This window comes from Cyprinus carpio, unplaced genomic scaffold, assembly GCF_018340385.1.
Source record: "Cyprinus carpio isolate SPL01 unplaced genomic scaffold, ASM1834038v1 S000006590, whole genome shotgun sequence".
In the NCBI taxonomy this organism is placed as follows: Eukaryota; Metazoa; Chordata; class Actinopteri; order Cypriniformes; family Cyprinidae; genus Cyprinus; species Cyprinus carpio.
Genome location: NW_024879241.1, coordinates 306,725 through 316,145, shown reverse-complemented (window position 1 = coordinate 316,145; position 9,421 = coordinate 306,725). Strand labels below are relative to the sequence as shown.

The 9,421-nt window shown below is 35.3% G+C and overlaps 1 long non-coding RNA gene across 1 annotated transcript; it reads left to right on the top strand.

Moving 5' to 3' along the window:
• The first annotated feature begins 2,134 nt into the window (after window positions 1-2,134).
• On the top strand, window positions 2,135-9,137 carry LOC122144115. The gene is made up of 3 exons (XR_006159540.1): window positions 2,135-2,163; window positions 2,252-2,316; window positions 8,731-9,137. It is a non-coding gene; the product is annotated as an uncharacterized LOC122144115 (long non-coding RNA).
• The last annotated feature ends 284 nt before the right edge of the window (window positions 9,138-9,421 follow it).

Sequence of the window (9,421 nt, the reverse complement as noted above, 5' to 3'; positions counted from 1 at the left end):
TGAGGCTGTGTGCAAGTTTAACAGCCAGTAAAATACAGTTTATGTTAAGCGGTTAGTCGACTAATCGCACATTTATATTAATAAACTATAAATCCTAGTAATGAGCATTTAACTGCCTATATAGCGCTTGAATAAGTTTTGCCACACAGCGCACCGGCATAATGATTATGAATGCATGGAGACAGTCATAACATTTTGATAATTCATTGATAAACCAGTCTTTGCTGTATTTTCAGCTGCAGTGATTAATTGACGATCTCCTTAGTGGATGCTCCTATATTAAAGTTTCATACAGATCACATCGCCTGAGAATAGTTGTTTTCCATCTGAATTAGTTTAAAAGAAGACATTTGGCTTTCTATAGATATGTCTATATTTCTTATGCCCGAGACAAGTATGGTTTATTTGTTTTTTTTTATTATTTGACGCGCTCAAGTTCAAAGTGATTGCTTTCATTATTTTACAAAATCACAAATTTTGTTTTGTTATTGTGCCTGCACAATACAAGTATGTTCAAGCTTACAAGTATGTACAACTACTATTTATATGACCAAAAAATGTTAAGTGAAAGTGATCACACTGGCTCGCACTTCCTCATTCTGCACAAACACTGAAATAGCGCACATTTTTATAGGTAATGTTAGAGCGAGCGGCCATGTGAAGTTGCTACTTCATGTCTCAGATGATAATTCATATTTGAGGTCGATGAATGAAAGGTGAGCATTTGGATGCCCTGGCCGATGTCCTGTATATTACTGCATGGAGCAGCTGTTAACGATCTTTTGTCGCAGAATGCATGACTTTGCCACAATTATTTTGTTTTTTTCTTCGACTAAGCAACTAAAAAATATGGTTGACTAAGCCTTTTCTCATCGACTAATGATTAATCGACTATAAGGGGGGCAGCCCTAGATAATGAGCAGTGAAATCATACTGCTCTTGCAGAACGTCAATGCATCTGATTAATACTCAGGTTAAGACATCAGAGGCATCTTTCTCTGAGCAGAAAAGGCAAGGCAAGTTTATTTATATAGCACATTTCATACACAATGGTAATTCAAAGTGCTTTACATAAAAGGAAGTAAAATAATCTTTAAAAAATCACAACAATAAAACAGGGAACTTAAAAACTTTTAAAATGATTTAGAATGTGATTTAATGTGTTTTTAAAGTTGTTAATAGTAGATGATTATTAATAATATAATGTGGTGTAATTTGTTAAGTCATAAAGTGTTGTTTATTTAAATGCACAGCTAAATAGATGAGTTTTGAGTCTCATAATAACTAAAAGCAGATTCCCCTTGTTTTGTGTGAACCCTTGGTATTTCTAACTGACTCAATCCTAATGATCTGATTGTTCCGTTAGGTTTATATTCAGTGAACATATCTGCTATGTATTTAGGTCCTAGCCCATTGAGTGATTTATAAACGAGTAAAAGTACTTTAAAATCAATACTTAATGTAACTGGAAGACAGTGTAAGGACCTGAGGACTGGTGTGATGTGCTCAGATTTTCTGGTTCTAGTCAGAATCCTGGCAGCAGCGTTCTGGATGAGCTGCAGCTGTCTAATGGTCTTCTTGGGAAGGCCGGTGAGGAGACCATTACAGTAGTCCACCCTGCTGGTGATAAAGGCATAAACAAGTTTCTCCAAGTCTTGACTGGAAACTAAACATCTAATTCTTGCAATGTTTTTTAGATGATAGTATGCTGATTTAGTTACTGCTTTGACGTGACTACTGAAACTAAATAAACTCCAGAGTCACACCAAGATTCTTGACTTGATTTTTAGTTATTTGACTCCTAAAGTCAAGGTATGCATTCACCTTGAGAACTTCATCTTTGTTTCCAAATGCAATAACTTCAGTTTTCTCCTTGTTTAACTGAAGAAAGTAACCCAGGGTAAATATAAATAGAAAATAATAGTAAAATTAATTAGTAAAAGTAAAATATAAATAGTTATTTTTATTAAAATAGTTATTATAAAACAGCTATTTTTCCCAGTCTCCTGAACACATCCTTCATTCACATTTTTGTGCAGGAGTCACATGGTAGTCTCAGTGAACGCTTTCAACCAATCATAGCACTTAAGAGCGTTTATAAAGCTGCGGTGAGTTTCCCCAATCAGTAGTGTGAGGGGGAAGCCACCGGAGCAGTTGCACTCGGTATGTCTCTACACAAACAAAGCTATTTTTAGTTTGGTTTCCATCTTAAATGTTTGGTTAACTCTAGCGTGCAATCCTGCACTTGTAGTGTCCACCATCGTTGTCTTTAGAAGCCGACTGGTGCCGCGGTGCGTCGAATATATGCGGGAATTGGTGAGTCTGTTGTTGTTGTGTTCGCTAGCATGTTGCTATTGGCATTGGTATCCTTATGTATTATAGTGAAGGTTTTCGCTAGCTTAATGCTAACAGCATTAAGGAATCTCAATGTATTTATATGGGCTGTGGTGGCTGGTAGCATTAACTTCCCATTTGCTCCTATGTAGTTTTCATTGGATTCCATGAATTATAATGTAAATTGAGCACTTTGTTTTCAATGCTATGGCTTTAAGTATTTAAATGGGTTATTTACATACTGAATGACAAGATTATCAATTGTATTGAATGAAATGTTATGTTGTAAATAATCCCAATATTTATGGGGGATTATTTCCATGCATTTGAGTATTTTTATACAATTTTGTTATGGCCATTTAATATAATTGACAATTACTTATGCAGTATTTTGAACGTCAGCTTTGCCTCACCGATGTGTTATATTTGACTGCAGTCAGGGAAAATGAAAGAAAAAATATTTAATATTCACAGATGAAAGTTTAGTCCTTATGAAGATATGTGCGTTTCTTAGAACGAATTCAAGCAGGATAAATATCAAACCTATGAGCCTGTGCTTATATTTTCTCTACACAATATTTTAGATTTGACACATTTAAATAGTGTGCAGTATTATTTATATAATATGAATTGTGTTATATTATTCCAAAATATCATTGTGGTTTACTTTGCTTGGAGCATTAAAAGTGATAGCATAGTGAGCAAGGCTTGTGTGTTTTATAAATTATTTTCTTTTAGTAAAACGTGAGGCACTGAAGAATTTCGCTCCCATTATTTAGGCCTAATTAAAACAAGAAACGAATAAATGAAACCTGCAAAATTTACCTAAATGGCGAAACTCTAAAAATGGACTGATTAATAAAACGTCCTCATGATTAAACTCAAGTTCTCGAAATACACACGATGTAAAAAAGAGCTTCATTAATTGACAACTTCAGTCTTTACTTGCTTTCATGTAATTTAAGTAAAAAAAAATAAATAAATAAATACATTGTAGCCGCATTTAAATGCAGGTTTGTATAATATTCCGTAAAATATCAGAGTGCAAGATTTGCTCTGCGCATGATGCTGAGTGCACGTGCAGCATTTATTCTTATTTGTCTACATATTTTATCTTCATTACCAAATCTTGTTTGGTTTTATTTTGGATAATTGCATGTAAAAAAAAAGATTTGCTTTGTAAGGCATATGCAAAATGTGAATTAGTATTCATATTTCAGTGTTTGTGTGCGAAATTATTACGTGTGCATGACAGGGAGAGTGCCCTCTCGGTCGCGTGATTTTTTGTTCCTACATAATGAAATAACTGAAAATTGTGGTGTCTCGCATACATGAGAAATATATCTACAGAAAGCTTGAAATGTCTTTTAAAACGAATCAATTTCAAAACAAAAGCATTATGTAATCTGTGAGGTTGAATTTCTCTCTAAAGGCGCATCCTGTGTGGAGAGTCAGCACTGTGAATTTCATCTTGCCGCCGACAAGAAAACATTTGTTTATTAATAAATAATTAAAATGTCTCCTTTTTCACAATTATTAGGCTTTTTCTGCCTGTGCTTTTTGGCAAACTTAATGCATGTTCTTGAGCGTGGAATATATTAAGGCTTATTATGGATTATAGATGTAAATTTAATATAAACCTGCGATTAGTTGAATAATGACAAATGAACGACTAGTAACTAGAAAAATCTTACGTGGGGGCAGATCTATTAAATACCCTCAAGACATCTCTGTTAAAGTTTTTAAAGCATTTTATACGCGTTTGCATAATTCTTCTTTCAGAAAGGGTCTGTAATGAAGAGATGCCTTAACACTGATTTTTCCTCTGAACACAAAAAAAACACAAAAACGAAAAATTTAAATAAAATTGATGTTTTATGTTTTGAGAATGGCCAGCCCTTCTCTGCAGATATTGTGCTTCTGGTTTGTGCATTTTATATATAAAAACTCTTGTGTTTTTTTTGTCACGACTGTAAAAAAAAAAAAAAGCCTATAAAACATGTTCATAAACGGATACTTTACTGATGTCTGGACTCTGTTTGGGATTTAGAAAAACTTTAATATACTGTTTATGAATAGGCTACATTCTGTGAAAATTTATATTTCACACTCTAAAAATATTGTATGGATGCAACAAAATAAAACGGCCGACGCTCCATTCAGGGCTCGTAGTTGTGATTGGGCTCAAGCCTCCCCCGCACATTTCAGACACGCTGCCGAGCAGAGTATGAGCGGAGCGGAGTGATTCTGACTGGAGCGAGGAGAGGATTTTTAAAAGTCGGAGCGTCGTGGTTTTCACTCGCTCCAGCACCGCTCCATCACGAGTACAATTCATGCCAACGGCCCGTAATATAACTGCATATTTAGCAAGAATTCACATGATAAACATATTTAGCTATAGCCTGATACACATAATCTCTCCGATCAGAAGACTATAATGACGGCAATAGTCTAGCGTTACAGGCTAGTTCTCAAGGAGTTTGTCTTCCTTTTACTGATTATTTTCGGGTTAAAGCATGATTTAAACAGATACAGCACATTCACACGTAATCGCTGTCGCAATAATGCATTCAAACAAATGTAATCTTACAGTGCTGCTTCATCTGTAACGGATTTGAAATCTGTTAGAAATGCATCGATCTGTAGATAAAATAACTGACGAAAATGTACTGTTATTTTCATCACAAACAAAATTTGCACAGCAGAAAGCAGCAATTATACCTTTTAATGCTGACAATGTTATTAGTTTGGAGTTTGGTAGGACAAAAAGTTTGCACACAATAGCCTAATCCCCTTTGAAACTCGCCTGTTATTTATTTATTTATTTTATTTTTTTTTTATAGGCTACGTTATGAACATAACATTTCAACTTTAGCCACGGAGCGAGTGCGGAGCGGTGTTTCTGGTATCAGTGAGCGCGCATAACGAGATGAAAATATATTTACACTTGCTCTGTCCTACGTCCATGACACTGACTCACTGTGGAGTCGCCAGTTTTAATCTGAACAGCTCTTAACGCCGAGTGGATGGTTAGATGCATGATGGGCTAGTATTAAAAAAATAAATAAATGAATAAATAAAATAAAGGTCTTTCCAGCATTAAGGTAATAACATTACTGCTTTTTTAGTCATCTTGTTTCAGTTATAATTTGACTGGTAAATGATAAAGAATTATATTAAAACTTGTTTTGAACAATTTATTTGTCATTTGAATATTGATTTTTAAGTAGGGAGGCAAAAAAATCGATTTAAATTGTAAATCGGATTTTTTGTGAAAAAAATCGGGAATTTTTTTTAGGCCATAGGCCTATCACCCAGCCCTAATGCAACAGTTTCTTTTTTTTTTTGGGTCAAGGCAACTTCCTCTGAAATTAAGTTAATAACTAATAAACTTTATTGCGCTATACAGTAGTCAACATTTGAAGTGGATCAAACCTTTCTTTAAAGTTGTTTTAAAACCAATAGGCCCAATGTCCTAAAAACCTGTTCCGCAAGTTTGAAACCCTCATAAGACTGTCCATATGAAAGACCAAGAGATTCACACCTTTATCTTGACCCCCACAAGCTATACAGAACTACCCCAACCCCCTCCAGCTGAACTGAATTCGGTCTGTTTTTTGGCTGTGAGGAACGGTGTGTTCTCATCTTACTGGGTTGAAACATGCCTGCACTCAAAGCAGCCCTACTCTTTTTATTCATTATTTTCTCGCAGCCCATATTATTATTTTCACTAGACCATAATAACAAATTCTCAATTGATAATTAATCACTATTTTTGAGAAAATCGTAGACGTTTGTGAACGTAGACATTTGAAGCAGGCTTTAAGACCAAGCGGAATCCTCTGCCAGCTGCTCCCGCTTCACAGCACGCGTGAGCGAGCTCTAACTGACCCAGCTTTACCGTCCACGTTTGGATTTTATAAAATCAGTTTGAGCGAATACAACTCATTGATCATGAGCCCAACATTTAGCAAGACGGGAAAACATTCAGTCTACCTGAAGAAAGACGCATTTCATTGAGCTAATGCTGTTAAATAGAGATAAAATTAAAATAAATAAATAAAAATTAAAAAATAAAAACCCTGTAGGCTATTCTTAAACTTGGAGCCCATTATATTGAAGTGCAAATACAAACACCAGAAGCAACCTACACTCTCAGTGTTATTTCATTGAAAAGTATGCATCTTATTTATTCACAGGCTATATGGTTGAAATAATATTTTAGTTGAAAACTTTGTGTTTAAAAAAAAATGCATCATAGACATGTTTCATAGACCTTCAGTTGTCATGCTTTAAAATCCAATGGACGGACATAGGCCTATATTATTGTACATTACAAATATTTGGATCGTCCCTTATTTTCTTAAAGAGTAAATACTTATTTTCTTCAAGAATAAACATTATAAATAAAGAATAAAAGAAAGAACCTCTATTCACCCTTATTTTCCATTTCTGAAGTTAATTTGCAACTCTAATGATGATGTGACTCCCCTGACAGTGGCACGTTCCTCAAAAAAAAAAAACCTTGTTAGAGCTATGTGAGTGATTAATTGTTTTAAAAAGAGAATAAAAAGTGTGTGCTTGGTTTCCGAAATGGAAAACGAATACAGCTCGTAAAAAATGATGAAAAAGTCATAACATATTATTATTTCATAGAAATAATTTAAGCAATTAAAACCTTTTTTTAAAAATACCATATTCAACTTGAATTTCAATACTATTAAACTGACTTTAAAATCTAAAGAAGTTTATAAGGCAAGGCATGTCACAGTGCATGTTTAATAGTCTAAATGAACTTGTATCTTGTATAGTATCTGAAGAACTTGATTGCATGTAACCATGAAACTAACAATATATTTTGACTTTTTTTTTTTTTATGAACAATTCCTGTATATAATATGTGACAGCAACCTTTATATCAAACATTTTGAAATCGTCCACAGCTGAGCATCGCGGGAGGCAGCTTGAGCACGCGGAGTGAATGCGCTTGCACAAGTCATTTTCGGATGCAATGGAAAAATAAAGCTGGATAAAATTATAGCTACACGAAACTTGTAAATAGTTAACAACACAGCTTAGATTAGGCCCATACTCTGTTCCTAAGTATATAATGTAAATTTGTTAACCCACAATAACACATTTTAACCGATTAATCGCCTATTTTTGTTTGCTGCATTTTTTTTTTTAAACACACTAAAAATAAATTACATTTGTGAGAGTTGCATTTTATTACATTCGGAAATAATAACGGCAGACCTAATAATGCTATAGGCTAATGTACCAACAGGATATTTTCAGTTCCCTTCACTTTACAACAAATCCTTTAAATTCAACAAATTTATCAGAACAGAACAAGAATTACAAATATATAATTCAAATGGATAAATATAATTGCAGTATATAATAATATAGGCTTATAAACAAAACAAATAATAATTAAAAATAATTTAAAGCGATACATAAGGTTGGGCTTATCTCTCTCATTCGGGACAAATCCAAACATTTTGCCCATTTGAAGCTAAACTCTTATTCATTAGGTAAAATAGGCTTTGGATTTCACACGTGTTTCAGTACCATATATATATGGTCTTTCTTTAAATTTTTGAAGAGTAGACTGTAGCCTAAGACTATCCTATTTTTTTAATGACTTTTAAGGATGTTATAATGTATATTATAATGTTGTTGTTTTACGTCTTCCTTTCATTTTACAATTACATTAATTTCGCAATCCATCCTTTTGCGCCACCTGGCGGTAGTTTCGCGAATGATTTTAACACACGACTGACTTGCAGTTAAGGGCCGCGGAGGTATTACCCATTTTGGTTGTCTACCTACTGTAATAACCTCTTCCTTCTAAGTATGTCCTGAACCATTTGATTACCATCCCAGAAAACCCGACCCAGTTTTCCAGTCTCTGTAGAAGTATTTTATGATCGACAGTGTCAAACGCAGCACTGAGATCTAGTAGTATCAGCACTGATATTTTGCCAAAATCAGAATTTAAGTGAATAATTTATCATCTCAGTGAGTGCTGTCTCTGTGCTTTGATGCGGTCGGAAACCAGACTGAAAATCGTCCAGGTTTAAGTAGTAGTTTAGCTGATTGATGATTAAAAACAACCTTTTTTGTAATATTGAATGTAGGTTTGATGTTTGTTTTTGGTTTGTAGTTATTGTGTTTTGTGTTTTGATGTTTTTTATTTTTGGGTTGGGGATTGAAGTTTTCGGTTTTTTTGTAAAAGTCCCAGAAAGAAGTGAGGCGTTCACCACTTCTAAGAGATCTGCTTCTAAACAGTTTAACACACTTTTGAGAAAAGATGTGGCAAGTGTGTCAAGGTCGCAGGTTGACGATTTAAGGTGCTGTAATATTTCTTCCAAAATGTTGCTGTTGCTACAGAAACCAAAAACACAAGGAGGACTGGAAGCACCACATTTTTACCACTACATTCTGACCAATCAACTCCAAAATATACACAAATGGATTCAACCTAACCCATCAGAAAGCACATGGCTAGATTTTAACACAAACCCCCAGCCTGTCTGAAATGCAGTGCTGACCAGCTGTCCCCATATTCTCACAGATCTTCAACAGATCTTTGGAGTTGTGCAAAGTCCCTTCATTCTTCAAATGCTCCACCATCATCCCCGTCTAACTCAGCTCTCTATGCCCATCTCCGTCTGTCAGTGAATCACCAGCTTCCTGACAGACAGACAGCAGCTAGTGAGGCCGGGAAAATACACATCCAGCACCCGGACGATCAGCACCGGAGCTCCCCAGGGCTGCGTTCTCTCCCCACTGCTCTTCTCCCTTTACACCAATGACTGCACCTCTAAAGACCCCTCTGTCAAGCTCCTGAAGTTTGGGAACCACACTACAGTCATCGGCATCATCCAGGACGGTGACGAGTCTGCTTACAGACAGGAGGTTAAAGAGCTGGCTGTCTGGTGCAGTCTTAACAACTTGGAGCTGAACATGCTCAAAACAGTGGAGATGATAGTAGACTTCAGGAGAAACCCCCCTGCACTCCCCATCATGAACAGCACTTTGGCTGAAGTAGAGTCATTCAGGTTCCTGGGCACCACCATCT